Source organism: Triturus cristatus, chromosome 5_2 (assembly GCF_964204655.1).
Source record: "Triturus cristatus chromosome 5_2, aTriCri1.1, whole genome shotgun sequence".
NCBI classification, from domain to species: Eukaryota; Metazoa; Chordata; class Amphibia; order Caudata; family Salamandridae; genus Triturus; species Triturus cristatus.
In genome coordinates, this window is record NC_140588.1 from 575,047,546 (window position 1) to 575,074,879 (window position 27,334).

Genomic DNA, 27,334 nt, shown 5'->3' on the forward strand with positions numbered 1-27,334 from the left:
CGCCGCTGGGCTCTGCTGCTTTCGGTACGTGCAGCTCAGCTTTTTCTTACCCTGAACCAGACTTCCGTTTCAGCAAAAAGGTGGGTTGCAGTGGGTCCGGGATGCCATTTGGAGACAAAGCCTGCGGCCCTGTCAAAGATGACTTCCTGCCGCACACCATGTGGTCAGAAGCCTACGAAAAGAAGCGCACCTCGGAATACAGAATCTCACTTCCTCAAGAGCCTTGCACAAGAGATTTTCCTCCCGCCGAGGAAAGCAACTCAAAGGGAACCTTGCGAAAATCAAATTAGGAGCCAGATTGCGGGATGCTAGGCAAACTGTTTGTCAGAAAAGCAAATTCATTTTGAGAAGCCCTGACCTGCGGGAAGGAAAAGCATTCAAGGGCAGAAGAAGGACTGTTCCCTGACCGGGAATCGAACCCGGGCCGCGGCGGTGAGAGCGCCGAATCCTAACCACTAGACCACCAGGGAACCCAGAGCCATACAGCAAAAGTTCCTACACTGCTCTCCTAGTGACAAAGCTCATGGGGGCTGAAAGCATATTTTATTCTACAGCGAATATGAATCAGAACTTGAAAAAACACTCATGATTCCACCAGACTGTTTGTCACTTCCAAGCACAGGCCATCCCCTCCCCCGTGCTACTGAACCGACGAATTCCTGTACAATCGGGATCCCCGGGAAATCACAAGAGGGACACCTAGTGGCCGCTGATAGCTCAAAGACAGCTGGTACACCTTCTCACACCTACCTCGTTATTCAGCTTGCTGGAAGAATACATTGCGAATGACCGATTCAAGAGTGCAAGGGAGAAGAGTGCTCCAAAGTAGATGTATACATCGCAGCCGGGTTTTCCAGCAATTTACCTTTCTGATGAGCTGGTACTGCACTTTACGCCCACATAGAGCACCTGACTGGGTGGGGGACTGCGTGCGCATGAAGGTGGCTGAGGGCAATGGGAGCAAAGCAACCTGGGACACAGGGGACCCAGCCCCTTTCCTCTGCTTTCGTCTATAGGTCGGGGTGCCTTTTTAAGGACCTTCGATTAAAAAAAGCTGAGCTGCGTGGACAAATTACGCACGTCTACGTCTTAGAGGGATCTTCCCTGACCGGGAATCGAACCCGGGCCGCGGCGGTGAAAGCGCCGAATCCTAGCCACTAGACCACCAGGGAGGAGATGCTCTTGTGAGCCTGCCTTGCTCACTTCCTTATTGTGACTAAGCTAACTCCACTGTATAGATTGCCCATAAAGTACGAGTGGGGAAAAGTTAGGTGTCACACAGTGTGTTTGTCATAAGAAATTACCTTTATCCTCCTGCAAAAGCCTTTTTACTCTGCAATCACCTCTTGCTGGACAGCCTGCGCTGGAGCAGCCAGCATGAAAAGGGAGCTGAGTAAGGCAGGGCCTAGGGTCTCACCAGGGTGGCCGAGTGGTTAAGGCGTTGGACTTAAGATCCAATGGACAGTTGTCCGCATGGGTTCGAGCCCCATCCCTGGTATGGGTTTTCAGCGGGTGTGTAGGAACTTGCAGATGCTTTTTTAAAGCATTTTCCTCTGCCCTCCTCACCCTCCCAGTGCCCTTCCTTAACAGTCCCAATTCACGTCTCAGCTGTGGGGTCTGCTGCTACTCTGCACTTAGCATGGATGCTTCCCAAAGCAATGCAGTGCCACCTACGCAGAGCCCCTGCTTAGAGAAATACACCTCCTATGTCTTTTCCCACTGAAGGGAGCAGGAGGAAGTACTTGCTTCCTGGGGAACATGGGCCTGCCACTGGAATTTGTTAACCCGCCTCTTGCGGATTTCTCCCCTTTCTTTGATTTACACCTGCAGGCTCTCCCTTGCCATCGGAGCAGGATCTGCTGATGCAGGCCCGGCTGGATCAAATGTGCAAAGGCTTGTCCCCAGGCCTCGGGAAAAAATTGAGCAGAGATTCCCGCCTCCGCCTCCGCCTCCTCTTGCCTTCCGAACGGGCTTCCAAACGGGCAATGCCCTGACGGGTCCCCCACGCCCCATCCTGCCCATGCCCACACCCCTGTATATGAGGGTGACCCATGTCCCTCACCCTCCATGCTCGAACGGAAGACACGTGTGTCCTGAGGGGAGCGCCAGACAGGCATTTCTCCGGCCAGGCAGACCCCTGCAGCACCCGTTAGGCTCCAAAGCCTGTACATTCCCAAGATGCCACTGGTCACTATGCAAATCAGACAGCCCTGGCCACACCCTCTCCGCCGCTGGGCTCTGCTGCTTTCGGTACGTGCAGCTCAGCTTTTTCTTACCCTGAACCAGACTTCCGTTTCAGCAAAAAGGTGGGTTGCAGTGGGTCCGGGATGCCATTTGGAGACAAAGCCTGCGGCCCTGTCAAAGATGACTTCCTGCCGCACACCATGTGGTCAGAAGCCTACGAAAAGAAGCGCACCTCGGAATACAGAATCTCACTTCCTCAAGAGCCTTGCACAAGAGATTTTCCTCCCGCCGAGGAAAGCAACTCAAAGGGAACCTTGCGAAAATCAAATTAGGAGCCAGATTGCGGGATGCTAGGCAAACTGTTTGTCAGAAAAGCAAATTCATTTTGAGAAGCCCTGACCTGCGGGAAGGAAAAGCATTCAAGGGCAGAAGAAGGACTGTTCCCTGACCGGGAATCGAACCCGGGCCGCGGCGGTGAGAGCGCCGAATCCTAACCACTAGACCACCAGGGAACCCAGAGCCATACAGCAAAAGTTCCTACACTGCTCTCCTAGTGACAAAGCTCATGGGGGCTGAAAGCATATTTTATTCTACAGCGAATATGAATCAGAACTTGAAAAAACACTCATGATTCCACCAGACTGTTTGTCACTTCCAAGCACAGGCCATCCCCTCCCCCGTGCTACTGAACCGACGAATTCCTGTACAATCGGGATCCCCGGGAAATCACAAGAGGGACACCTAGTGGCCGCTGATAGCTCAAAGACAGCTGGTACACCTTCTCACACCTACCTCGTTATTCAGCTTGCTGGAAGAATACATTGCGAATGACCGATTCAAGAGTGCAAGGGAGAAGAGTGCTCCAAAGTAGATGTATACATCGCAGCCGGGTTTTCCAGCAATTTACCTTTCTGATGAGCTGGTACTGCACTTTACGCCCACATAGAGCACCTGACTGGGTGGGGGACTGCGTGCGCATGAAGGTGGCTGAGGGCAATGGGAGCAAAGCAACCTGGGACACAGGGGACCCAGCCCCTTTCCTCTGCTTTCGTCTATAGGTCGGGGTGCCTTTTTAAGGACCTTCGATTAAAAAAAGCTGAGCTGCGTGGACAAATTACGCACGTCTACGTCTTAGAGGGATCTTCCCTGACCGGGAATCGAACCCGGGCCGCGGCGGTGAAAGCGCCGAATCCTAGCCACTAGACCACCAGGGAGGAGATGCTCTTGTGAGCCTGCCTTGCTCACTTCCTTATTGTGACTAAGCTAACTCCACTGTATAGATTGCCCATAAAGTACGAGTGGGGAAAAGTTAGGTGTCACACAGTGTGTTTGTCATAAGAAATTACCTTTATCCTCCTGCAAAAGCCTTTTTACTCTGCAATCACCTCTTGCTGGACAGCCTGCGCTGGAGCAGCCAGCATGAAAAGGGAGCTGAGTAAGGCAGGGCCTAGGGTCTCACCAGGGTGGCCGAGTGGTTAAGGCGTTGGACTTAAGATCCAATGGACAGTTGTCCGCATGGGTTCGAGCCCCATCCCTGGTATGGGTTTTCAGCGGGTGTGTAGGAACTTGCAGATGCTTTTTTAAAGCATTTTCCTCTGCCCTCCTCACCCTCCCAGTGCCCTTCCTTAACAGTCCCAATTCACGTCTCAGCTGTGGGGTCTGCTGCTACTCTGCACTTAGCATGGATGCTTCCCAAAGCAATGCAGTGCCACCTACGCAGAGCCCCTGCTTAGAGAAATACACCTCCTATGTCTTTTCCCACTGAAGGGAGCAGGAGGAAGTACTTGCTTCCTGGGGAACATGGGCCTGCCACTGGAATTTGTTAACCCGCCTCTTGCGGATTTCTCCCCTTTCTTTGATTTACACCTGCAGGCTCTCCCTTGCCATCGGAGCAGGATCTGCTGATGCAGGCCCGGCTGGATCAAATGTGCAAAGGCTTGTCCCCAGGCCTCGGGAAAAAATTGAGCAGAGATTCCCGCCTCCGCCTCCGCCTCCTCTTGCCTTCCGAACGGGCTTCCAAACGGGCAATGCCCTGACGGGTCCCCCACGCCCCATCCTGCCCATGCCCACACCCCTGTATATGAGGGTGACCCATGTCCCTCACCCTCCATGCTCGAACGGAAGACACGTGTGTCCTGAGGGGAGCGCCAGACAGGCATTTCTCCGGCCAGGCAGACCCCTGCAGCACCCGTTAGGCTCCAAAGCCTGTACATTCCCAAGATGCCACTGGTCACTATGCAAATCAGACAGCCCTGGCCACACCCTCTCCGCCGCTGGGCTCTGCTGCTTTCGGTACGTGCAGCTCAGCTTTTTCTTACCCTGAACCAGACTTCCGTTTCAGCAAAAAGGTGGGTTGCAGTGGGTCCGGGATGCCATTTGGAGACAAAGCCTGCGGCCCTGTCAAAGATGACTTCCTGCCGCACACCATGTGGTCAGAAGCCTACGAAAAGAAGCGCACCTCGGAATACAGAATCTCACTTCCTCAAGAGCCTTGCACAAGAGATTTTCCTCCCGCCGAGGAAAGCAACTCAAAGGGAACCTTGCGAAAATCAAATTAGGAGCCAGATTGCGGGATGCTAGGCAAACTGTTTGTCAGAAAAGCAAATTCATTTTGAGAAGCCCTGACCTGCGGGAAGGAAAAGCATTCAAGGGCAGAAGAAGGACTGTTCCCTGACCGGGAATCGAACCCGGGCCGCGGCGGTGAGAGCGCCGAATCCTAACCACTAGACCACCAGGGAACCCAGAGCCATACAGCAAAAGTTCCTACACTGCTCTCCTAGTGACAAAGCTCATGGGGGCTGAAAGCATATTTTATTCTACAGCGAATATGAATCAGAACTTGAAAAAACACTCATGATTCCACCAGACTGTTTGTCACTTCCAAGCACAGGCCATCCCCTCCCCCGTGCTACTGAACCGACGAATTCCTGTACAATCGGGATCCCCGGGAAATCACAAGAGGGACACCTAGTGGCCGCTGATAGCTCAAAGACAGCTGGTACACCTTCTCACACCTACCTCGTTATTCAGCTTGCTGGAAGAATACATTGCGAATGACCGATTCAAGAGTGCAAGGGAGAAGAGTGCTCCAAAGTAGATGTATACATCGCAGCCGGGTTTTCCAGCAATTTACCTTTCTGATGAGCTGGTACTGCACTTTACGCCCACATAGAGCACCTGACTGGGTGGGGGACTGCGTGCGCATGAAGGTGGCTGAGGGCAATGGGAGCAAAGCAACCTGGGACACAGGGGACCCAGCCCCTTTCCTCTGCTTTCGTCTATAGGTCGGGGTGCCTTTTTAAGGACCTTCGATTAAAAAAAGCTGAGCTGCGTGGACAAATTACGCACGTCTACGTCTTAGAGGGATCTTCCCTGACCGGGAATCGAACCCGGGCCGCGGCGGTGAAAGCGCCGAATCCTAGCCACTAGACCACCAGGGAGGAGATGCTCTTGTGAGCCTGCCTTGCTCACTTCCTTATTGTGACTAAGCTAACTCCACTGTATAGATTGCCCATAAAGTACGAGTGGGGAAAAGTTAGGTGTCACACAGTGTGTTTGTCATAAGCAATTACCTTTATCCTCCTGCAAAAGCCTTTTTACTCTGCAATCACCTCTTGCTGGACAGCCTGCGCTGGAGCAGCCAGCATGAAAAGGGAGCTGAGTAAGGCAGGGCCTAGGGTCTCACCAGGGTGGCCGAGTGGTTAAGGCGTTGGACTTAAGATCCAATGGACAGTTGTCCGCATGGGTTCGAGCCCCATCCCTGGTATGGGTTTTCAGCGGGTGTGTAGGAACTTGCAGATGCTTTTTTAAAGCATTTTCCTCTGCCCTCCTCACCCTCCCAGTGCCCTTCCTTAACAGTCCCAATTCACGTCTCAGCTGTGGGGTCTGCTGCTACTCTGCACTTAGCATGGATGCTTCCCAAAGCAATGCAGTGCCACCTACGCAGAGCCCCTGCTTAGAGAAATACACCTCCTATGTCTTTTCCCACTGAAGGGAGCAGGAGGAAGTACTTGCTTCCTGGGGAACATGGGCCTGCCACTGGAATTTGTTAACCCGCCTCTTGCGGATTTCTCCCCTTTCTTTGATTTACACCTGCAGGCTCTCCCTTGCCATCGGAGCAGGATCTGCTGATGCAGGCCCGGCTGGATCAAATGTGCAAAGGCTTGTCCCCAGGCCTCGGGAAAAAATTGAGCAGAGATTCCCGCCTCCGCCTCCGCCTCCTCTTGCCTTCCGAACGGGCTTCCAAACGGGCAATGCCCTGACGGGTCCCCCACGCCCCATCCTGCCCATGCCCACACCCCTGTATATGAGGGTGACCCATGTCCCTCACCCTCTATGCTCGAACGGAAGACACGTGTGTCCTGAGGGGAGCGCCAGACAGGCATTTCTCCGGCCAGGCAGACCCCTGCAGCACCCGTTAGGCTCCAAAGCCTGTACATTCCCAAGATGCCACTGGTCACTATGCAAATCAGACAGCCCTGGCCACACCCTCTCCGCCGCTGGGCTCTGCTGCTTTCGGTACGTGCAGCTCAGCTTTTTCTTACCCTGAACCAGACTTCCGTTTCAGCAAAAAGGTGGGTTGCAGTGGGTCCGGGATGCCATTTGGAGACAAAGCCTGCGGCCCTGTCAAAGATGACTTCCTGCCGCACACCATGTGGTCAGAAGCCTACGAAAAGAAGCGCACCTCGGAATACAGAATCTCACTTCCTCAAGAGCCTTGCACAAGAGATTTTCCTCCCGCCGAGGAAAGCAACTCAAAGGGAACCTTGCGAAAATCAAATTAGGAGCCAGATTGCGGGATGCTAGGCAAACTGTTTGTCAGAAAAGCAAATTCATTTTGAGAAGCCCTGACCTGCGGGAAGGAAAAGCATTCAAGGGCAGAAGAAGGACTGTTCCCTGACCGGGAATCGAACCCGGGCCGCGGCGGTGAGAGCGCCGAATCCTAACCACTAGACCACCAGGGAACCCAGAGCCATACAGCAAAAGTTCCTACACTGCTCTCCTAGTGACAAAGCTCATGGGGGCTGAAAGCATATTTTATTCTACAGCGAATATGAATCAGAACTTGAAAAAACACTCATGATTCCACCAGACTGTTTGTCACTTCCAAGCACAGGCCATCCCCTCCCCCGTGCTACTGAACCGACGAATTCCTGTACAATCGGGATCCCCGGGAAATCACAAGAGGGACACCTAGTGGCCGCTGATAGCTCAAAGACAGCTGGTACACCTTCTCACACCTACCTCGTTATTCAGCTTGCTGGAAGAATACATTGCGAATGACCGATTCAAGAGTGCAAGGGAGAAGAGTGCTCCAAAGTAGATGTATACATCGCAGCCGGGTTTTCCAGCAATTTACCTTTCTGATGAGCTGGTACTGCACTTTACGCCCACATAGAGCACCTGACTGGGTGGGGGACTGCGTGCGCATGAAGGTGGCTGAGGGCAATGGGAGCAAAGCAACCTGGGACACAGGGGACCCAGCCCCTTTCCTCTGCTTTCGTCTATAGGTCGGGGTGCCTTTTTAAGGACCTTCGATTAAAAAAAGCTGAGCTGCGTGGACAAATTACGCACGTCTACGTCTTAGAGGGATCTTCCCTGACCGGGAATCGAACCCGGGCCGCGGCGGTGAAAGCGCCGAATCCTAGCCACTAGACCACCAGGGAGGAGATGCTCTTGTGAGCCTGCCTTGCTCACTTCCTTATTGTGACTAAGCTAACTCCACTGTATAGATTGCCCATAAAGTACGAGTGGGGAAAAGTTAGGTGTCACACAGTGTGTTTGTCATAAGAAATTACCTTTATCCTCCTGCAAAAGCCTTTTTACTCTGCAATCACCTCTTGCTGGACAGCCTGCGCTGGAGCAGCCAGCATGAAAAGGGAGCTGAGTAAGGCAGGGCCTAGGGTCTCACCAGGGTGGCCGAGTGGTTAAGGCGTTGGACTTAAGATCCAATGGACAGTTGTCCGCATGGGTTCGAGCCCCATCCCTGGTATGGGTTTTCAGCGGGTGTGTAGGAACTTGCAGATGCTTTTTTAAAGCATTTTCCTCTGCCCTCCTCACCCTCCCAGTGCCCTTCCTTAACAGTCCCAATTCACGTCTCAGCTGTGGGGTCTGCTGCTACTCTGCACTTAGCATGGATGCTTCCCAAAGCAATGCAGTGCCACCTACGCAGAGCCCCTGCTTAGAGAAATACACCTCCTATGTCTTTTCCCACTGAAGGGAGCAGGAGGAAGTACTTGCTTCCTGGGGAACATGGGCCTGCCACTGGAATTTGTTAACCCGCCTCTTGCGGATTTCTCCCCTTTCTTTGATTTACACCTGCAGGCTCTCCCTTGCCATCGGAGCAGGATCTGCTGATGCAGGCCCGGCTGGATCAAATGTGCAAAGGCTTGTCCCCAGGCCTCGGGAAAAAATTGAGCAGAGATTCCCGCCTCCGCCTCCGCCTCCTCTTGCCTTCCGAACGGGCTTCCAAACGGGCAATGCCCTGACGGGTCCCCCACGCCCCATCCTGCCCATGCCCACACCCCTGTATATGAGGGTGACCCATGTCCCTCACCCTCCATGCTCGAACGGAAGACACGTGTGTCCTGAGGGGAGCGCCAGACAGGCATTTCTCCGGCCAGGCAGACCCCTGCAGCACCCGTTAGGCTCCAAAGCCTGTACATTCCCAAGATGCCACTGGTCACTATGCAAATCAGACAGCCCTGGCCACACCCTCTCCGCCGCTGGGCTCTGCTGCTTTCGGTACGTGCAGCTCAGCTTTTTCTTACCCTGAACCAGACTTCCGTTTCAGCAAAAAGGTGGGTTGCAGTGGGTCCGGGATGCCATTTGGAGACAAAGCCTGCGGCCCTGTCAAAGATGACTTCCTGCCGCACACCATGTGGTCAGAAGCCTACGAAAAGAAGCGCACCTCGGAATACAGAATCTCACTTCCTCAAGAGCCTTGCACAAGAGATTTTCCTCCCGCCGAGGAAAGCAACTCAAAGGGAACCTTGCGAAAATCAAATTAGGAGCCAGATTGCGGGATGCTAGGCAAACTGTTTGTCAGAAAAGCAAATTCATTTTGAGAAGCCCTGACCTGCGGGAAGGAAAAGCATTCAAGGGCAGAAGAAGGACTGTTCCCTGACCGGGAATCGAACCCGGGCCGCGGCGGTGAGAGCGCCGAATCCTAACCACTAGACCACCAGGGAACCCAGAGCCATACAGCAAAAGTTCCTACACTGCTCTCCTAGTGACAAAGCTCATGGGGGCTGAAAGCATATTTTATTCTACAGCGAATATGAATCAGAACTTGAAAAAACACTCATGATTCCACCAGACTGTTTGTCACTTCCAAGCACAGGCCATCCCCTCCCCCGTGCTACTGAACCGACGAATTCCTGTACAATCGGGATCCCCGGGAAATCACAAGAGGGACACCTAGTGGCCGCTGATAGCTCAAAGACAGCTGGTACACCTTCTCACACCTACCTCGTTATTCAGCTTGCTGGAAGAATACATTGCGAATGACCGATTCAAGAGTGCAAGGGAGAAGAGTGCTCCAAAGTAGATGTATACATCGCAGCCGGGTTTTCCAGCAATTTACCTTTCTGATGAGCTGGTACTGCACTTTACGCCCACATAGAGCACCTGACTGGGTGGGGGACTGCGTGCGCATGAAGGTGGCTGAGGGCAATGGGAGCAAAGCAACCTGGGACACAGGGGACCCAGCCCCTTTCCTCTGCTTTCGTCTATAGGTCGGGGTGCCTTTTTAAGGACCTTCGATTAAAAAAAGCTGAGCTGCGTGGACAAATTACGCACGTCTACGTCTTAGAGGGATCTTCCCTGACCGGGAATCGAACCCGGGCCGCGGCGGTGAAAGCGCCGAATCCTAGCCACTAGACCACCAGGGAGGAGATGCTCTTGTGAGCCTGCCTTGCTCACTTCCTTATTGTGACTAAGCTAACTCCACTGTATAGATTGCCCATAAAGTACGAGTGGGGAAAAGTTAGGTGTCACACAGTGTGTTTGTCATAAGAAATTACCTTTATCCTCCTGCAAAAGCCTTTTTACTCTGCAATCACCTCTTGCTGGACAGCCTGCGCTGGAGCAGCCAGCATGAAAAGGGAGCTGAGTAAGGCAGGGCCTAGGGTCTCACCAGGGTGGCCGAGTGGTTAAGGCGTTGGACTTAAGATCCAATGGACAGTTGTCCGCATGGGTTCGAGCCCCATCCCTGGTATGGGTTTTCAGCGGGTGTGTAGGAACTTGCAGATGCTTTTTTAAAGCATTTTCCTCTGCCCTCCTCACCCTCCCAGTGCCCTTCCTTAACAGTCCCAATTCACGTCTCAGCTGTGGGGTCTGCTGCTACTCTGCACTTAGCATGGATGCTTCCCAAAGCAATGCAGTGCCACCTACGCAGAGCCCCTGCTTAGAGAAATACACCTCCTATGTCTTTTCCCACTGAAGGGAGCAGGAGGAAGTACTTGCTTCCTGGGGAACATGGGCCTGCCACTGGAATTTGTTAACCCGCCTCTTGCGGATTTCTCCCCTTTCTTTGATTTACACCTGCAGGCTCTCCCTTGCCATCGGAGCAGGATCTGCTGATGCAGGCCCGGCTGGATCAAATGTGCAAAGGCTTGTCCCCAGGCCTCGGGAAAAAATTGAGCAGAGATTCCCGCCTCCGCCTCCGCCTCCTCTTGCCTTCCGAACGGGCTTCCAAACGGGCAATGCCCTGACGGGTCCCCCACGCCCCATCCTGCCCATGCCCACACCCCTGTATATGAGGGTGACCCATGTCCCTCACCCTCCATGCTCGAACGGAAGACACGTGTGTCCTGAGGGGAGCGCCAGACAGGCATTTCTCCGGCCAGGCAGACCCCTGCAGCACCCGTTAGGCTCCAAAGCCTGTACATTCCCAAGATGCCACTGGTCACTATGCAAATCAGACAGCCCTGGCCACACCCTCTCCGCCGCTGGGCTCTGCTGCTTTCGGTACGTGCAGCTCAGCTTTTTCTTACCCTGAACCAGACTTCCGTTTCAGCAAAAAGGTGGGTTGCAGTGGGTCCGGGATGCCATTTGGAGACAAAGCCTGCGGCCCTGTCAAAGATGACTTCCTGCCGCACACCATGTGGTCAGAAGCCTACGAAAAGAAGCGCACCTCGGAATACAGAATCTCACTTCCTCAAGAGCCTTGCACAAGAGATTTTCCTCCCGCCGAGGAAAGCAACTCAAAGGGAACCTTGCGAAAATCAAATTAGGAGCCAGATTGCGGGATGCTAGGCAAACTGTTTGTCAGAAAAGCAAATTCATTTTGAGAAGCCCTGACCTGCGGGAAGGAAAAGCATTCAAGGGCAGAAGAAGGACTGTTCCCTGACCGGGAATCGAACCCGGGCCGCGGCGGTGAGAGCGCCGAATCCTAACCACTAGACCACCAGGGAACCCAGAGCCATACAGCAAAAGTTCCTACACTGCTCTCCTAGTGACAAAGCTCATGGGGGCTGAAAGCATATTTTATTCTACAGCGAATATGAATCAGAACTTGAAAAAACACTCATGATTCCACCAGACTGTTTGTCACTTCCAAGCACAGGCCATCCCCTCCCCCGTGCTACTGAACCGACGAATTCCTGTACAATCGGGATCCCCGGGAAATCACAAGAGGGACACCTAGTGGCCGCTGATAGCTCAAAGACAGCTGGTACACCTTCTCACACCTACCTCGTTATTCAGCTTGCTGGAAGAATACATTGCGAATGACCGATTCAAGAGTGCAAGGGAGAAGAGTGCTCCAAAGTAGATGTATACATCGCAGCCGGGTTTTCCAGCAATTTACCTTTCTGATGAGCTGGTACTGCACTTTACGCCCACATAGAGCACCTGACTGGGTGGGGGACTGCGTGCGCATGAAGGTGGCTGAGGGCAATGGGAGCAAAGCAACCTGGGACACAGGGGACCCAGCCCCTTTCCTCTGCTTTCGTCTATAGGTCGGGGTGCCTTTTTAAGGACCTTCGATTAAAAAAAGCTGAGCTGCGTGGACAAATTACGCACGTCTACGTCTTAGAGGGATCTTCCCTGACCGGGAATCGAACCCGGGCCGCGGCGGTGAAAGCGCCGAATCCTAGCCACTAGACCACCAGGGAGGAGATGCTCTTGTGAGCCTGCCTTGCTCACTTCCTTATTGTGACTAAGCTAACTCCACTGTATAGATTGCCCATAAAGTACGAGTGGGGAAAAGTTAGGTGTCACACAGTGTGTTTGTCATAAGCAATTACCTTTATCCTCCTGCAAAAGCCTTTTTACTCTGCAATCACCTCTTGCTGGACAGCCTGCGCTGGAGCAGCCAGCATGAAAAGGGAGCTGAGTAAGGCAGGGCCTAGGGTCTCACCAGGGTGGCCGAGTGGTTAAGGCGTTGGACTTAAGATCCAATGGACAGTTGTCCGCATGGGTTCGAGCCCCATCCCTGGTATGGGTTTTCAGCGGGTGTGTAGGAACTTGCAGATGCTTTTTTAAAGCATTTTCCTCTGCCCTCCTCACCCTCCCAGTGCCCTTCCTTAACAGTCCCAATTCACGTCTCAGCTGTGGGGTCTGCTGCTACTCTGCACTTAGCATGGATGCTTCCCAAAGCAATGCAGTGCCACCTACGCAGAGCCCCTGCTTAGAGAAATACACCTCCTATGTCTTTTCCCACTGAAGGGAGCAGGAGGAAGTACTTGCTTCCTGGGGAACATGGGCCTGCCACTGGAATTTGTTAACCCGCCTCTTGCGGATTTCTCCCCTTTCTTTGATTTACACCTGCAGGCTCTCCCTTGCCATCGGAGCAGGATCTGCTGATGCAGGCCCGGCTGGATCAAATGTGCAAAGGCTTGTCCCCAGGCCTCGGGAAAAAATTGAGCAGAGATTCCCGCCTCCGCCTCCGCCTCCTCTTGCCTTCCGAACGGGCTTCCAAACGGGCAATGCCCTGACGGGTCCCCCACGCCCCATCCTGCCCATGCCCACACCCCTGTATATGAGGGTGACCCATGTCCCTCACCCTCCATGCTCGAACGGAAGACACGTGTGTCCTGAGGGGAGCGCCAGACAGGCATTTCTCCGGCCAGGCAGACCCCTGCAGCACCCGTTAGGCTCCAAAGCCTGTACATTCCCAAGATGCCACTGGTCACTATGCAAATCAGACAGCCCTGGCCACACCCTCTCCGCCGCTGGGCTCTGCTGCTTTCGGTACGTGCAGCTCAGCTTTTTCTTACCCTGAACCAGACTTCCGTTTCAGCAAAAAGGTGGGTTGCAGTGGGTCCGGGATGCCATTTGGAGACAAAGCCTGCGGCCCTGTCAAAGATGACTTCCTGCCGCACACCATGTGGTCAGAAGCCTACGAAAAGAAGCGCACCTCGGAATACAGAATCTCACTTCCTCAAGAGCCTTGCACAAGAGATTTTCCTCCCGCCGAGGAAAGCAACTCAAAGGGAACCTTGCGAAAATCAAATTAGGAGCCAGATTGCGGGATGCTAGGCAAACTGTTTGTCAGAAAAGCAAATTCATTTTGAGAAGCCCTGACCTGCGGGAAGGAAAAGCATTCAAGGGCAGAAGAAGGACTGTTCCCTGACCGGGAATCGAACCCGGGCCGCGGCGGTGAGAGCACCGAATCCTAACCACTAGACCACCAGGAAACCCACAGCCATACAGCAAAAGTTCCTACACTGCTCTCCTAGTGACAAAGCTCATGGGGGCTGAAAGCATATTTTATTCTACAGCGAATATGAATCAGAACTTGAAAAAACACTCATGATTCCACCAGACTGTTTGTCACTTCCAAGCACAGGCCATCCCCTCCCCCGTGCTACTGAACCGACGAATTCCTGTACAATCGGGATCCCCGGGAAATCACAAGAGGGACACCTAGTGGCCGCTGATAGCTCAAAGACAGCTGGTACACCTTCTCACACCTACCTCGTTATTCAGCTTGCTGGAAGAATACATTGCGAATGACCGATTCAAGAGTGCAAGGGAGAAGAGTGCTCCAAAGTAGATGTATACATCGCAGCCGGGTTTTCCAGCAATTTACCTTTCTGATGAGCTGGTACTGCACTTTACGCCCACATAGAGCACCTGACTGGGTGGGGGACTGCGTGCGCATGAAGGTGGCTGAGGGCAATGGGAGCAAAGCAACCTGGGACACAGGGGACCCAGCCCCTTTCCTCTGCTTTCGTCTATAGGTCGGGGTGCCTTTTTAAGGACCTTCGATTAAAAAAAGCTGAGCTGCGTGGACAAATTACGCACGTCTACGTCTTAGAGGGATCTTCCCTGACCGGGAATCGAACCCGGGCCGCGGCGGTGAAAGCGCCGAATCCTAGCCACTAGACCACCAGGGAGGAGATGCTCTTGTGAGCCTGCCTTGCTCACTTCCTTATTGTGACTAAGCTAACTCCACTGTATAGATTGCCCATAAAGTACGAGTGGGGAAAAGTTAGGTGTCACACAGTGTGTTTGTCATAAGCAATTACCTTTATCCTCCTGCAAAAGCCTTTTTACTCTGCAATCACCTCTTGCTGGACAGCCTGCGCTGGAGCAGCCAGCATGAAAAGGGAGCTGAGTAAGGCAGGGCCTAGGGTCTCACCAGGGTGGCCGAGTGGTTAAGGCGTTGGACTTAAGATCCAATGGACAGTTGTCCGCATGGGTTCGAGCCCCATCCCTGGTATGGGTTTTCAGCGGGTGTGTAGGAACTTGCAGATGCTTTTTTAAAGCATTTTCCTCTGCCCTCCTCACCCTCCCAGTGCCCTTCCTTAACAGTCCCAATTCACGTCTCAGCTGTGGGGTCTGCTGCTACTCTGCACTTAGCATGGATGCTTCCCAAAGCAATGCAGTGCCACCTACGCAGAGCCCCTGCTTAGAGAAATACACCTCCTATGTCTTTTCCCACTGAAGGGAGCAGGAGGAAGTACTTGCTTCCTGGGGAACATGGGCCTGCCACTGGAATTTGTTAACCCGCCTCTTGCGGATTTCTCCCCTTTCTTTGATTTACACCTGCAGGCTCTCCCTTGCCATCGGAGCAGGATCTGCTGATGCAGGCCCGGCTGGATCAAATGTGCAAAGGCTTGTCCCCAGGCCTCGGGAAAAAATTGAGCAGAGATTCCCGCCTCCGCCTCCGCCTCCTCTTGCCTTCCGAACGGGCTTCCAAACGGGCAATGCCCTGACGGGTCCCCCACGCCCCATCCTGCCCATGCCCACACCCCTGTATATGAGGGTGACCCATGTCCCTCACCCTCCATGCTCGAACGGAAGACACGTGTGTCCTGAGGGGAGCGCCAGACAGGCATTTCTCCGGCCAGGCAGACCCCTGCAGCACCCGTTAGGCTCCAAAGCCTGTACATTCCCAAGATGCCACTGGTCACTATGCAAATCAGACAGCCCTGGCCACACCCTCTCCGCCGCTGGGCTCTGCTGCTTTCGGTACGTGCAGCTCAGCTTTTTCTTACCCTGAACCAGACTTCCGTTTCAGCAAAAAGGTGGGTTGCAGTGGGTCCGGGATGCCATTTGGAGACAAAGCCTGCGGCCCTGTCAAAGATGACTTCCTGCCGCACACCATGTGGTCAGAAGCCTACGAAAAGAAGCGCACCTCGGAATACAGAATCTCACTTCCTCAAGAGCCTTGCACAAGAGATTTTCCTCCCGCCGAGGAAAGCAACTCAAAGGGAACCTTGCGAAAATCAAATTAGGAGCCAGATTGCGGGATGCTAGGCAAACTGTTTGTCAGAAAAGCAAATTCATTTTGAGAAGCCCTGACCTGCGGGAAGGAAAAGCATTCAAGGGCAGAAGAAGGACTGTTCCCTGACCGGGAATCGAACCCGGGCCGCGGCGGTGAGAGCGCTGAATCCTAACCACTAGACCACCAGGGAACCCAGAGCCATACAGCAAAAGTTCCTACACTGCTCTCCTAGTGACAAAGCTCATGGGGGCTGAAAGCATATTTTATTCTACAGCGAATATGAATCAGAACTTGAAAAAACACTCATGATTCCACCAGACTGTTTGTCACTTCCAAGCACAGGCCATCCCCTCCCCCGTGCTACTGAACCGACGAATTCCTGTACAATCGGGATCCCCGGGAAATCACAAGAGGGACACCTAGTGGCCGCTGATAGCTCAAAGACAGCTGGTACACCTTCTCACACCTACCTCGTTATTCAGCTTGCTGGAAGAATACATTGCGAATGACCGATTCAAGAGTGCAAGGGAGAAGAGTGCTCCAAAGTAGATGTATACATCGCAGCCGGGTTTTCCAGCAATTTACCTTTCTGATGAGCTGGTACTGCACTTTACGCCCACATAGAGCACCTGACTGGGTGGGGGACTGCGTGCGCATGAAGGTGGCTGAGGGCAATGGGAGATAAGCAACCTGGGACACAGGGGACCCAGCCCCTTTCCTCTGCTTTCGTCTATAGGTCGGGGTGCCTTTTTAAGGACCTTCGATTAAAAAAAGCTGAGCTGCGTGGACAAATTACGCACGTCTACGTCTTAGAGGGATCTTCCCTGACCGGGAATCGAACCCGGGCCGCGGCGGTGAAAGCGCCGAATCCTAGCCACTAGACCACCAGGGAGGAGATGCTCTTGTGAGCCTGCCTTGCTCACTTCCTTATTGTGACTAAGCTAACTCCACTGTATAGATTGCCCATAAAGTACGAGTGGGGAAAAGTTAGGTGTCACACAGTGTGTTTGTCATAAGCAATTACCTTTATCCTCCTGCAAAAGCCTTTTTACTCTGCAATCACCTCTTGCTGGACAGCCTGCGCTGGAGCAGCCAGCATGAAAAGGGAGCTGAGTAAGGCAGGGCCTAGGGTCTCACCAGGGTGGCCGAGTGGTTAAGGCGTTGGACTTAAGATCCAATGGACAGTTGTCCGCATGGGTTCGAGCCCCATCCCTGGTATGGGTTTTCAGCGGGTGTGTAGGAACTTGCAGATGCTTTTTTAAAGCATTTTCCTCTGCCCTCCTCACCCTCCCAGTGCCCTTCCTTAACAGTCCCAATTCACGTCTCAGCTGTGGGGTCTGCTGCTACTCTGCACTTAGCATGGATGCTTCCCAAAGCAATGCAGTGCCACCTACGCAGAGCCCCTGCTTAGAGAAATACACCTCCTATGTCTTTTCCCACTGAAGGGAGCAGGAGGAAGTACTTGCTTCCTGGGGAACATGGGCCTGCCACTGGAATTTGTTAACCCGCCTCTTGCGGATTTCTCCCCTTTCTTTGATTTACACCTGCAGGCTCTCCCTTGCCATCGGAGCAGGATCTGCTGATGCAGGCCCGGCTGGATCAAATGTGCAAAGGCTTGTCCCCAGGCCTCGGGAAAAAATTGAGCAGAGATTCCCGCCTCCGCCTCCGCCTCCTCTTGCCTTCCGAACGGGCTTCCAAACGGGCAATGCCCTGACGGGTCCCCCACGCCCCATCCTGCCCATGCCCACACCCCTGTATATGAGGGTGACCCATGTCCCTCACCCTCCATGCTCGAACGGAAGACACGTGTGTCCTGAGGGGAGCGCCAGACAGGCATTTCTCCGGCCAGGCAGACCCCTGCAGCACCCGTTAGGCTCCAAAGCCTGTACATTCCCAAGATGCCACTGGTCACTATGCAAATCAGACAGCCCTGGCCACACCCTCTCCGCCGCTGGGCTCTGCTGCTTTCGGTACGTGCAGCTCAGCTTTTTCTTACCCTGAACCAGACTTCCGTTTCAGCAAAAAGGTGGGTTGCAGTGGGTCCGGGATGCCATTTGGAGACAAAGCCTGCGGCCCTGTCAAAGATGACTTCCTGCCGCACACCATGTGGTCAGAAGCCTACGAAAAGAAGCGCACCTCGGAATACAGAATCTCACTTCCTCAAGAGCCTTGCACAAGAGATTTTCCTCCCGCCGAGGAAAGCAACTCAAAGGGAACCTTGCGAAAATCAAATTAGGAGCCAGATTGCGGGATGCTAGGCAAACTGTTTGTCAGAAAAGCAAATTCATTTTGAGAAGCCCTGACCTGCGGGAAGGAAAAGCATTCAAGGGCAGAAGAAGGACTGTTCCCTGACCGGGAATCGAACCCGGGCCGCGGCGGTGAGAGCGCCGAATCCTAACCACTAGACCACCAGGGAACCCAGAGCCATACAGCAAAAGTTCCTACACTGCTCTCCTAGTGACAAAGCTCATGGGGGCTGAAAGCATATTTTATTCTACAGCGAATATGAATCAGAACTTGAAAAAACACTCATGATTCCACCAGACTGTTTGTCACTTCCAAGCACAGGCCATCCCCTCCCCCGTGCTACTGAACCGACGAATTCCTGTACAATCGGGATCCCCGGGAAATCACAAGAGGGACACCTAGTGGCCGCTGATAGCTCAAAGACAGCTGGTACACCTTCTCACACCTACCTCGTTATTCAGCTTGCTGGAAGAATACATTGCGAATGACCGATTCAAGAGTGCAAGGGAGAAGAGTGCTCCAAAGTAGATGTATACATCGCAGCCGGGTTTTCCAGCAATTTACCTTTCTGATGAGCTGGTACTGCACTTTACGCCCACATAGAGCACCTGACTGGGTGGGGGACTGCGTGCGCATGAAGGTGGCTGAGGGCAATGGGAGCAAAGCAACCTGGGACACAGGGGACCCAGCCCCTTTCCTCTGCTTTCGTCTATAGGTCGGGGTGCCTTTTTAAGGACCTTCGATTAAAAAAAGCTGAGCTGCGTGGACAAATTACGCACGTCTACGTCTTAGAGGGATCTTCCCTGACCGGGAATCGAACCCGGGCCGCGGCGGTGAAAGCGCCGAATCCTAGCCACTAGACCACCAGGGAGGAGATGCTCTTGTGAGCCTGCCTTGCTCACTTCCTTATTGTGACTAAGCTAACTCCACTGTATAGATTGCCCATAAAGTACGAGTGGGGAAAAGTTAGGTGTCACACAGTGTGTTTGTCATAAGAAATTACCTTTATCCTCCTGCAAAAGCCTTTTTACTCTGCAATCACCTCTTGCTGGACAGCCTGCGCTGGAGCAGCCAGCATGAAAAGGGAGCTGAGTAAGGCAGGGCCTAGGGTCTCACCAGGGTGGCCGAGTGGTTAAGGCGTTGGACTTAAGATCCAATGGACAGTTGTCCGCATGGGTTCGAGCCCCATCCCTGGTATGGGTTTTCAGCGGGTGTGTAGGAACTTGCAGATGCTTTTTTAAAGCATTTTCCTCTGCCCTCCTCACCCTCCCAGTGCCCTTCCTTAACAGTCCCAATTCACGTCTCAGCTGTGGGGTCTGCTGCTACTCTGCACTTAGCATGGATGCTTCCCAAAGCAATGCAGTGCCACCTACGCAGAGCCCCTGCTTAGAGAAATACACCTCCTATGTCTTTTCCCACTGAAGGGAGCAGGAGGAAGTACTTGCTTCCTGGGGAACATGGGCCTGCCACTGGAATTTGTTAACCCGCCTCTTGCGGATTTCTCCCCTTTCTTTGATTTACACCTGCAGGCTCTCCCTTGCCATCGGAGCAGGATCTGCTGATGCAGGCCCGGCTGGATCAAATGTGCAAAGGCTTGTCCCCAGGCCTCGGGAAAAAATTGAGCAGAGATTCCCGCCTCCGCCTCCGCCTCCTCTTGCCTTCCGAACGGGCTTCCAAACGGGCAATGCCCTGACGGGTCCCCCACGCCCCATCCTGCCCATGCCCACACCCCTGTATATGAGGGTGACCCATGTCCCTCACCCTCCATGCTCGAACGGAAGACACGTGTGTCCTGAGGGGAGCGCCAGACAGGCATTTCTCCGGCCAGGCAGACCCCTGCAGCACCCGTTAGGCTCCAAAGCCTGTACATTCCCAAGATGCCACTGGTCACTATGCAAATCAGACAGCCCTGGCCACACCCTCTCCGCCGCTGGGCTCTGCTGCTTTCGGTACGTGCAGCTCAGCTTTTTCTTACCCTGAACCAGACTTCCGTTTCAGCAAAAAGGTGGGTTGCAGTGGGTCCGGGATGCCATTTGGAGACAAAGCCTGCGGCCCTGTCAAAGATGACTTCCTGCCGCACACCATGTGGTCAGAAGCCTACGAAAAGAAGCGCACCTCGGAATACAGAATCTCACTTCCTCAAGAGCCTTGCACAAGAGATTTTCCTCCCGCCGAGGAAAGCAACTCAAAGGGAACCTTGCGAAAATCAAATTAGGAGCCAGATTGCGGGATGCTAGGCAAACTGTTTGTCAGAAAAGCAAATTCATTTTGAGAAGCCCTGACCTGCGGGAAGGAAAAGCATTCAAGGGCAGAAGAAGGACTGTTCCCTGACCGGGAATCGAACCCGGGCCGCGGCGGTGAGAGCGCCGAATCCTAACCACTAGACCACCAGGGAACCCAGAGCCATACAGCAAAAGTTCCTACACTGCTCTCCTAGTGACAAAGCTCATGGGGGCTGAAAGCATATTTTATTCTACAGCGAATATGAATCAGAACTTGAAAAAACACTCATGATTCCACCAGACTGTTTGTCACTTCCAAGCACAGGCCATCCCCTCCCCCGTGCTACTGAACCGACGAATTCCTGTACAATCGGGATCCCCGGGAAATCACAAGAGGGACACCTAGTGGCCGCTGATAGCTCAAAGACAGCTGGTACACCTTCTCACACCTACCTCGTTATTCAGCTTGCTGGAAGAATACATTGCGAATGACCGATTCAAGAGTGCAAGGGAGAAGAGTGCTCCAAAGTAGATGTATACATCGCAGCCGGGTTTTCCAGCAATTTACCTTTCTGATGAGCTGGTACTGCACTTTACGCCCACATAGAGCACCTGACTGGGTGGGGGACTGCGTGCGCATGAAGGTGGCTGAGGGCAATGGGAGCAAAGCAACCTGGGACACAGGGGACCCAGCCCCTTTCCTCTGCTTTCGTCTATAGGTCGGGGTGCCTTTTTAAGGACCTTCGATTAAAAAAAGCTGAGCTGCGTGGACAAATTACGCACGTCTACGTCTTAGAGGGATCTTCCCTGACCGGGAATCGAACCCGGGCCGCGGCGGTGAAAGCGCCGAATCCTAGCCACTAGACCACCAGGGAGGAGATGCTCTTGTGAGCCTGCCTTGCTCACTTCCTTATTGTGACTAAGCTAACTCCACTGTATAGATTGCCCATAAAGTACGAGTGGGGAAAAGTTAGGTGTCACACAGTGTGTTTGTCATAAGAAATTACCTTTATCCTCCTGCAAAAGCCTTTTTACTCTGCAATCACCTCTTGCTGGACAGCCTGCGCTGGAGCAGCCAGCATGAAAAGGGAGCTGAGTAAGGCAGGGCCTAGGGTCTCACCAGGGTGGCCGAGTGGTTAAGGCGTTGGACTTAAGATCCAATGGACAGTTGTCCGCATGGGTTCGAGCCCCATCCCTGGTATGGGTTTTCAGCGGGTGTGTAGGAACTTGCAGATGCTTTTTTAAAGCATTTTCCTCTGCCCTCCTCACCCTCCCAGTGCCCTTCCTTAACAGTCCCAATTCACGTCTCAGCTGTGGGGTCTGCTGCTACTCTGCACTTAGCATGGATGCTTCCCAAAGCAATGCAGTGCCACCTACGCAGAGCCCCTGCTTAGAGAAATACACCTCCTATGTCTTTTCCCACTGAAGGGAGCAGGAGGAAGTACTTGCTTCCTGGGGAACATGGGCCTGCCACTGGAATTTGTTAACCCGCCTCTTGCGGATTTCTCCCCTTTCTTTGATTTACACCTGCAGGCTCTCCCTTGCCATCGGAGCAGGATCTGCTGATGCAGGCCCGGCTGGATCAAATGTGCAAAGGCTTGTCCCCAGGCCTCGGGAAAAAATTGAGCAGAGATTCCCGCCTCCGCCTCCGCCTCCTCTTGCCTTCCGAACGGGCTTCCAAACGGGCAATGCCCTGACGGGTCCCCCACGCCCCATCCTGCCCATGCCCACACCCCTGTATATGAGGGTGACCCATGTCCCTCACCCTCCATGCTCGAACGGAAGACACGTGTGTCCTGAGGGGAGCGCCAGACAGGCATTTCTCCGGCCAGGCAGACCCCTGCAGCACCCGTTAGGCTCCAAAGCCTGTACATTCCCAAGATGCCACTGGTCACTATGCAAATCAGACAGCCCTGGCCACACCCTCTCCGCCGCTGGGCTCTGCTGCTTTCGGTACGTGCAGCTCAGCTTTTTCTTACCCTGAACCAGACTTCCGTTTCAGCAAAAAGGTGGGTTGCAGTGGGTCCGGGATGCCATTTGGAGACAAAGCCTGCGGCCCTGTCAAAGATGACTTCCTGCCGCACACCATGTGGTCAGAAGCCTACGAAAAGAAGCGCACCTCGGAATACAGAATCTCACTTCCTCAAGAGCCTTGCACAAGAGATTTTCCTCCCGCCGAGGAAAGCAACTCAAAGGGAACCTTGCGAAAATCAAATTAGGAGCCAGATTGCGGGATGCTAGGCAAACTGTTTGTCAGAAAAGCAAATTCATTTTGAGAAGCCCTGACCTGCGGGAAGGAAAAGCATTCAAGGGCAGAAGAAGGACTGTTCCCTGACCGGGAATCGAACCCGGGCCGCGGCGGTGAGAGCGCCGAATCCTAACCACTAGACCACCAGGGAACCCAGAGCCATACAGCAAAAGTTCCTACACTGCTCTCCTAGTGACAAAGCTCATGGGGGCTGAAAGCATATTTTATTCTACAGCGAATATGAATCAGAACTTGAAAAAACACTCATGATTCCACCAGACTGTTTGTCACTTCCAAGCACAGGCCATCCCCTCCCCCGTGCTACTGAACCGACGAATTCCTGTACAATCGGGATCCCCGGGAAATCACAAGAGGGACACCTAGTGGCCGCTGATAGCTCAAAGACAGCTGGTACACCTTCTCACACCTACCTCGTTATTCAGCTTGCTGGAAGAATACATTGCGAATGACCGATTCAAGAGTGCAAGGGAGAAGAGTGCTCCAAAGTAGATGTATACATCGCAGCCGGGTTTTCCAGCAATTTACCTTTCTGATGAGCTGGTACTGCACTTTACGCCCACATAGAGCACCTGACTGGGTGGGGGACTGCGTGCGCATGAAGGTGGCTGAGGGCAATGGGAGCAAAGCAACCTGGGACACAGGGGACCCAGCCCCTTTCCTCTGCTTTCGTCTATAGGTCGGGGTGCCTTTTTAAGGACCTTCGATTAAAAAAAGCTGAGCTGCGTGGACAAATTACGCACGTCTACGTCTTAGAGGGATCTTCCCTGACCGGGAATCGAACCCGGGCCGCGGCGGTGAAAGCGCCGAATCCTAGCCACTAGACCACCAGGGAGGAGATGCTCTTGTGAGCCTGCCTTGCTCACTTCCTTATTGTGACTAAGCTAACTCCACTGTATAGATTGCCCATAAAGTACGAGTGGGGAAAAGTTAGGTGTCACACAGTGTGTTTGTCATAAGCAATTACCTTTATCCTCCTGCAAAAGCCTTTTTACTCTGCAATCACCTCTTGCTGGACAGCCTGCGCTGGAGCAGCCAGCATGAAAAGGGAGCTGAGTAAGGCAGGGCCTAGGGTCTCACCAGGGTGGCCGAGTGGTTAAGGCGTTGGACTTAAGATCCAATGGACAGTTGTCCGCATGGGTTCGAGCCCCATCCCTGGTATGGGTTTTCAGCGGGTGTGTAGGAACTTGCAGATGCTTTTTTAAAGCATTTTCCTCTGCCCTCCTCACCCTCCCAGTGCCCTTCCTTAACAGTCCCAATTCACGTCTCAGCTGTGGGGTCTGCTGCTACTCTGCACTTAGCATGGATGCTTCCCAAAGCAATGCAGTGCCACCTACGCAGAGCCCCTGCTTAGAGAAATACACCTCCTATGTCTTTTCCCACTGAAGGGAGCAGGAGGAAGTACTTGCTTCCTGGGGAACATGGGCCTGCCACTGGAATTTGTTAACCCGCCTCTTGCGGATTTCTCCCCTTTCTTTGATTTACACCTGCAGGCTCTCCCTTGCCATCGGAGCAGGATCTGCTGATGCAGGCCCGGCTGGATCAAATGTGCAAAGGCTTGTCCCCAGGCCTCGGGAAAAAATTGAGCAGAGATTCCCGCCTCCGCCTCCGCCTCCTCTTGCCTTCCGAACGGGCTTCCAAACGGGCAATGCCCTGACGGGTCCCCCACGCCCCATCCTGCCCATGCCCACACCCCTGTATATGAGGGTGACCCATGTCCCTCACCCTCCATGCTCGAACGGAAGACACGTGTGTCCTGAGGGGAGCGCCAGACAGGCATTTCTCCGGCCAGGCAGACCCCTGCAGCACCCGTTAGGCTCCAAAGCCTGTACATTCCCAAGATGCCACTGGTCACTATGCAAATCAGACAGCCCTGGCCACACCCTCTCCGCCGCTGGGCTCTGCTGCTTTCGGTACGTGCAGCTCAGCTTTTTCTTACCCTGAACCAGACTTCCGTTTCAGCAAAAAGGTGGGTTGCAGTGGGTCCGGGATGCCATTTGGAGACAAAGCCTGCGGCCCTGTCAAAGATGACTTCCTGCCGCACACCATGTGGTCAGAAGCCTACGAAAAGAAGCGCACCTCGGAATACAGAATCTCACTTCCTCAAGAGCCTTGCACAAGAGATTTTCCTCCCGCCGAGGAAAGCAACTCAAAGGGAACCTTGCGAAAATCAAATTAGGAGCCAGATTGCGGGATGCTAGGCAAACTGTTTGTCAGAAAAGCAAATTCATTTTGAGAAGCCCTGACCTGCGGGAAGGAAAAGCATTCAAGGGCAGAAGAAGGACTGTTCCCTGACCGGGAATCGAACCCGGGCCGCGGCGGTGAGAGCGCCGAATCCTAACCACTAGACCACCAGGGAACCCAGAGCCATACAGCAAAAGTTCCTACACTGCTCTCCTAGTGACAAAGCTCATGGGGGCTGAAAGCATATTTTATTCTACAGCGAATATGAATCAGAACTTGAAAAAACACTCATGATTCCACCAGACTGTTTGTCACTTCCAAGCACAGGCCATCCCCTCCCCCGTGCTACTGAACCGACGAATTCCTGTACAATCGGGATCCCCGGGAAATCACAAGAGGGACACCTAGTGGCCGCTGATAGCTCAAAGACAGCTGGTACACCTTCTCACACCTACCTCGTTATTCAGCTTGCTGGAAGAATACATTGCGAATGACCGATTCAAGAGTGCAAGGGAGAAGAGTGCTCCAAAGTAGATGTATACATCGCAGCCGGGTTTTCCAGCAATTTACCTTTCTGATGAGCTGGTACTGCACTTTACGCCCACATAGAGCACCTGACTGGGTGGGGGACTGCGTGCGCATGAAGGTGGCTGAGGGCAATGGGAGCAAAGCAACCTGGGACACAGGGGACCCAGCCCCTTTCCTCTGCTTTCGTCTATAGGTCGGGGTGCCTTTTTAAGGACCTTCGATTAAAAAAAGCTGAGCTGCGTGGACAAATTACGCACGTCTACGTCTTAGAGGGATCTTCCCTGACCGGGAATCGAACCCGGGCCGCGGCGGTGAAAGCGCCGAATCCTAGCCACTAGACCACCAGGGAGGAGATGCTCTTGTGAGCCTGCCTTGCTCACTTCCTTATTGTGACTAAGCTAACTCCACTGTATAGATTGCCCATAAAGTACGAGTGGGGAAAAGTTAGGTGTCACACAGTGTGTTTGTCATAAGAAATTACCTTTATCCTCCTGCAAAAGCCTTTTTACTCTGCAATCACCTCTTGCTGGACAGCCTGCGCTGGAGCAGCCAGCATGAAAAGGGAGCTGAGTAAGGCAGGGCCTAGGGTCTCACCAGGGTGGCCGAGTGGTTAAGGCGTTGGACTTAAGATCCAATGGACAGTTGTCCGCATGGGTTCGAGCCCCATCCCTGGTATGGGTTTTCAGCGGGTGTGTAGGAACTTGCAGATGCTTTTTTAAAGCATTTTCCTCTGCCCTCCTCACCCTCCCAGTGCCCTTCCTTAACAGTCCCAATTCACGTCTCAGCTGTGGGGTCTGCTGCTACTCTGCACTTAGCATGGATGCTTCCCAAAGCAATGCAGTGCCACCTACGCAGAGCCCCTGCTTAGAGAAATACACCTCCTATGTCTTTTCCCACTGAAGGGAGCAGGAGGAAGTACTTGCTTCCTGGGGAACATGGGCCTGCCACTGGAATTTGTTAACCCGCCTCTTGCGGATTTCTCCCCTTTCTTTGATTTACACCTGCAGGCTCTCCCTTGCCATCGGAGCAGGATCTGCTGATGCAGGCCCGGCTGGATCAAATGTGCAAAGGCTTGTCCCCAGGCCTCGGGAAAAAATTGAGCAGAGATTCCCGCCTCCGCCTCCGCCTCCTCTTGCCTTCCGAACGGGCTTCCAAACGGGCAATGCCCTGACGGGTCCCCCACGCCCCATCCTGCCCATGCCCACACCCCTGTATATGAGGGTGACCCATGTCCCTCACCCTCCATGCTCGAACGGAAGACACGTGTGTCCTGAGGGGAGCGCCAGACAGGCATTTCTCCGGCCAGGCAGACCCCTGCAGCACCCGTTAGGCTCCAAAGCCTGTACATTCCCAAGATGCCACTGGTCACTATGCAAATCAGACAGCCCTGGCCACACCCTCTCCGCCGCTGGGCTCTGCTGCTTTCGGTACGTGCAGCTCAGCTTTTTCTTACCCTGAACCAGACTTCCGTTTCAGCAAAAAGGTGGGTTGCAGTGGGTCCGGGATGCCATTTGGAGACAAAGCCTGCGGCCCTGTCAAAGATGACTTCCTGCCGCACACCATGTGGTCAAAAGCCTACGAAAAGAAGCGCACCTCGGAATACAGAATCTCACTTCCTCAAGAGCCTTGCACAAGAGATTTTCCTCCCGCCGAGGAAAGCAACTCAAAGGGAACCTTGCGAAAATCAAATTAGGAGCCAGATTGCGGGATGCTAGGCAAACTGTTTGTCAGAAAAGCAAATTCATTTTGAGAAGCCCTGACCTGCGGGAAGGAAAAGCATTCAAGGGCAGAAGAAGGACTGTTCCCTGACCGGGAATCGAACCCGGGCCGCGGCGGTGAGAGCGCCGAATCCTAACCACTAGACCACCAGGGAACCCAGAGCCATACAGCAAAAGTTCCTACACTGCTCTCCTAGTGACAAAGCTCATGGGGGCTGAAAGCATATTTTATTCTACAGCGAATATGAATCAGAACTTGAAAAAACACTCATGATTCCACCAGACTGTTTGTCACTTCCAAGCACAG

The 27,334-nt window shown here is 53.4% G+C and overlaps 35 non-coding genes across 35 annotated transcripts; 12 read left to right on the top strand and 23 right to left on the bottom strand.

Annotated features, from left to right (window-relative positions):
• Window positions 1–398: 398 nt before the first annotated feature.
• Window positions 399–470, bottom strand: TRNAE-CUC (transfer RNA glutamic acid (anticodon CUC)). The gene has a single exon. It is a non-coding gene; the product is annotated as a tRNA-Glu (tRNA).
• Window positions 471–1,100: 630 nt separating this feature from the next.
• Window positions 1,101–1,172, bottom strand: TRNAE-UUC (transfer RNA glutamic acid (anticodon UUC)). The gene has a single exon. It is a non-coding gene; the product is annotated as a tRNA-Glu (tRNA).
• A 243-nt stretch (window positions 1,173–1,415) lies between these two features.
• Window positions 1,416–1,498, top strand: TRNAL-UAA (transfer RNA leucine (anticodon UAA)). The gene has a single exon. It is a non-coding gene; the product is annotated as a tRNA-Leu (tRNA).
• A 1,126-nt stretch (window positions 1,499–2,624) lies between these two features.
• Window positions 2,625–2,696, bottom strand: TRNAE-CUC (transfer RNA glutamic acid (anticodon CUC)). Its single transcript has one exon. It is a non-coding gene; the product is annotated as a tRNA-Glu (tRNA).
• Window positions 2,697–3,326: 630 nt separating this feature from the next.
• Window positions 3,327–3,398, bottom strand: TRNAE-UUC (transfer RNA glutamic acid (anticodon UUC)). The gene has a single exon. It is a non-coding gene; the product is annotated as a tRNA-Glu (tRNA).
• Window positions 3,399–3,641: 243 nt separating this feature from the next.
• On the top strand, window positions 3,642–3,724 carry TRNAL-UAA (transfer RNA leucine (anticodon UAA)). Its single transcript has one exon. It is a non-coding gene; the product is annotated as a tRNA-Leu (tRNA).
• Window positions 3,725–4,850: 1,126 nt separating this feature from the next.
• On the bottom strand, window positions 4,851–4,922 carry TRNAE-CUC (transfer RNA glutamic acid (anticodon CUC)). The gene has a single exon. It is a non-coding gene; the product is annotated as a tRNA-Glu (tRNA).
• A 630-nt stretch (window positions 4,923–5,552) lies between these two features.
• Window positions 5,553–5,624, bottom strand: TRNAE-UUC (transfer RNA glutamic acid (anticodon UUC)). The gene has a single exon. It is a non-coding gene; the product is annotated as a tRNA-Glu (tRNA).
• Window positions 5,625–5,867: 243 nt separating this feature from the next.
• On the top strand, window positions 5,868–5,950 carry TRNAL-UAA (transfer RNA leucine (anticodon UAA)). Its single transcript has one exon. It is a non-coding gene; the product is annotated as a tRNA-Leu (tRNA).
• A 1,126-nt stretch (window positions 5,951–7,076) lies between these two features.
• Window positions 7,077–7,148, bottom strand: TRNAE-CUC (transfer RNA glutamic acid (anticodon CUC)). The gene has a single exon. It is a non-coding gene; the product is annotated as a tRNA-Glu (tRNA).
• A 630-nt stretch (window positions 7,149–7,778) lies between these two features.
• On the bottom strand, window positions 7,779–7,850 carry TRNAE-UUC (transfer RNA glutamic acid (anticodon UUC)). Its single transcript has one exon. It is a non-coding gene; the product is annotated as a tRNA-Glu (tRNA).
• A 243-nt stretch (window positions 7,851–8,093) lies between these two features.
• On the top strand, window positions 8,094–8,176 carry TRNAL-UAA (transfer RNA leucine (anticodon UAA)). Its single transcript has one exon. It is a non-coding gene; the product is annotated as a tRNA-Leu (tRNA).
• A 1,126-nt stretch (window positions 8,177–9,302) lies between these two features.
• Window positions 9,303–9,374, bottom strand: TRNAE-CUC (transfer RNA glutamic acid (anticodon CUC)). Its single transcript has one exon. It is a non-coding gene; the product is annotated as a tRNA-Glu (tRNA).
• Window positions 9,375–10,004: 630 nt separating this feature from the next.
• On the bottom strand, window positions 10,005–10,076 carry TRNAE-UUC (transfer RNA glutamic acid (anticodon UUC)). The gene has a single exon. It is a non-coding gene; the product is annotated as a tRNA-Glu (tRNA).
• A 243-nt stretch (window positions 10,077–10,319) lies between these two features.
• Window positions 10,320–10,402, top strand: TRNAL-UAA (transfer RNA leucine (anticodon UAA)). The gene has a single exon. It is a non-coding gene; the product is annotated as a tRNA-Leu (tRNA).
• Window positions 10,403–11,528: 1,126 nt separating this feature from the next.
• On the bottom strand, window positions 11,529–11,600 carry TRNAE-CUC (transfer RNA glutamic acid (anticodon CUC)). Its single transcript has one exon. It is a non-coding gene; the product is annotated as a tRNA-Glu (tRNA).
• Window positions 11,601–12,230: 630 nt separating this feature from the next.
• On the bottom strand, window positions 12,231–12,302 carry TRNAE-UUC (transfer RNA glutamic acid (anticodon UUC)). The gene has a single exon. It is a non-coding gene; the product is annotated as a tRNA-Glu (tRNA).
• A 243-nt stretch (window positions 12,303–12,545) lies between these two features.
• TRNAL-UAA (transfer RNA leucine (anticodon UAA)) lies at window positions 12,546–12,628 on the top strand. Its single transcript has one exon. It is a non-coding gene; the product is annotated as a tRNA-Leu (tRNA).
• Window positions 12,629–14,456: 1,828 nt separating this feature from the next.
• TRNAE-UUC (transfer RNA glutamic acid (anticodon UUC)) lies at window positions 14,457–14,528 on the bottom strand. Its single transcript has one exon. It is a non-coding gene; the product is annotated as a tRNA-Glu (tRNA).
• Window positions 14,529–14,771: 243 nt separating this feature from the next.
• Window positions 14,772–14,854, top strand: TRNAL-UAA (transfer RNA leucine (anticodon UAA)). Its single transcript has one exon. It is a non-coding gene; the product is annotated as a tRNA-Leu (tRNA).
• A 1,828-nt stretch (window positions 14,855–16,682) lies between these two features.
• TRNAE-UUC (transfer RNA glutamic acid (anticodon UUC)) lies at window positions 16,683–16,754 on the bottom strand. Its single transcript has one exon. It is a non-coding gene; the product is annotated as a tRNA-Glu (tRNA).
• Window positions 16,755–16,997: 243 nt separating this feature from the next.
• Window positions 16,998–17,080, top strand: TRNAL-UAA (transfer RNA leucine (anticodon UAA)). Its single transcript has one exon. It is a non-coding gene; the product is annotated as a tRNA-Leu (tRNA).
• Window positions 17,081–18,206: 1,126 nt separating this feature from the next.
• On the bottom strand, window positions 18,207–18,278 carry TRNAE-CUC (transfer RNA glutamic acid (anticodon CUC)). Its single transcript has one exon. It is a non-coding gene; the product is annotated as a tRNA-Glu (tRNA).
• A 630-nt stretch (window positions 18,279–18,908) lies between these two features.
• On the bottom strand, window positions 18,909–18,980 carry TRNAE-UUC (transfer RNA glutamic acid (anticodon UUC)). Its single transcript has one exon. It is a non-coding gene; the product is annotated as a tRNA-Glu (tRNA).
• A 243-nt stretch (window positions 18,981–19,223) lies between these two features.
• TRNAL-UAA (transfer RNA leucine (anticodon UAA)) lies at window positions 19,224–19,306 on the top strand. The gene has a single exon. It is a non-coding gene; the product is annotated as a tRNA-Leu (tRNA).
• A 1,126-nt stretch (window positions 19,307–20,432) lies between these two features.
• TRNAE-CUC (transfer RNA glutamic acid (anticodon CUC)) lies at window positions 20,433–20,504 on the bottom strand. Its single transcript has one exon. It is a non-coding gene; the product is annotated as a tRNA-Glu (tRNA).
• A 630-nt stretch (window positions 20,505–21,134) lies between these two features.
• Window positions 21,135–21,206, bottom strand: TRNAE-UUC (transfer RNA glutamic acid (anticodon UUC)). Its single transcript has one exon. It is a non-coding gene; the product is annotated as a tRNA-Glu (tRNA).
• A 243-nt stretch (window positions 21,207–21,449) lies between these two features.
• On the top strand, window positions 21,450–21,532 carry TRNAL-UAA (transfer RNA leucine (anticodon UAA)). The gene has a single exon. It is a non-coding gene; the product is annotated as a tRNA-Leu (tRNA).
• A 1,126-nt stretch (window positions 21,533–22,658) lies between these two features.
• On the bottom strand, window positions 22,659–22,730 carry TRNAE-CUC (transfer RNA glutamic acid (anticodon CUC)). The gene has a single exon. It is a non-coding gene; the product is annotated as a tRNA-Glu (tRNA).
• Window positions 22,731–23,360: 630 nt separating this feature from the next.
• Window positions 23,361–23,432, bottom strand: TRNAE-UUC (transfer RNA glutamic acid (anticodon UUC)). Its single transcript has one exon. It is a non-coding gene; the product is annotated as a tRNA-Glu (tRNA).
• A 243-nt stretch (window positions 23,433–23,675) lies between these two features.
• TRNAL-UAA (transfer RNA leucine (anticodon UAA)) lies at window positions 23,676–23,758 on the top strand. The gene has a single exon. It is a non-coding gene; the product is annotated as a tRNA-Leu (tRNA).
• A 1,126-nt stretch (window positions 23,759–24,884) lies between these two features.
• On the bottom strand, window positions 24,885–24,956 carry TRNAE-CUC (transfer RNA glutamic acid (anticodon CUC)). Its single transcript has one exon. It is a non-coding gene; the product is annotated as a tRNA-Glu (tRNA).
• A 630-nt stretch (window positions 24,957–25,586) lies between these two features.
• Window positions 25,587–25,658, bottom strand: TRNAE-UUC (transfer RNA glutamic acid (anticodon UUC)). Its single transcript has one exon. It is a non-coding gene; the product is annotated as a tRNA-Glu (tRNA).
• A 243-nt stretch (window positions 25,659–25,901) lies between these two features.
• On the top strand, window positions 25,902–25,984 carry TRNAL-UAA (transfer RNA leucine (anticodon UAA)). Its single transcript has one exon. It is a non-coding gene; the product is annotated as a tRNA-Leu (tRNA).
• A 1,126-nt stretch (window positions 25,985–27,110) lies between these two features.
• Window positions 27,111–27,182, bottom strand: TRNAE-CUC (transfer RNA glutamic acid (anticodon CUC)). The gene has a single exon. It is a non-coding gene; the product is annotated as a tRNA-Glu (tRNA).
• Window positions 27,183–27,334: the final 152 nt, after the last annotated feature.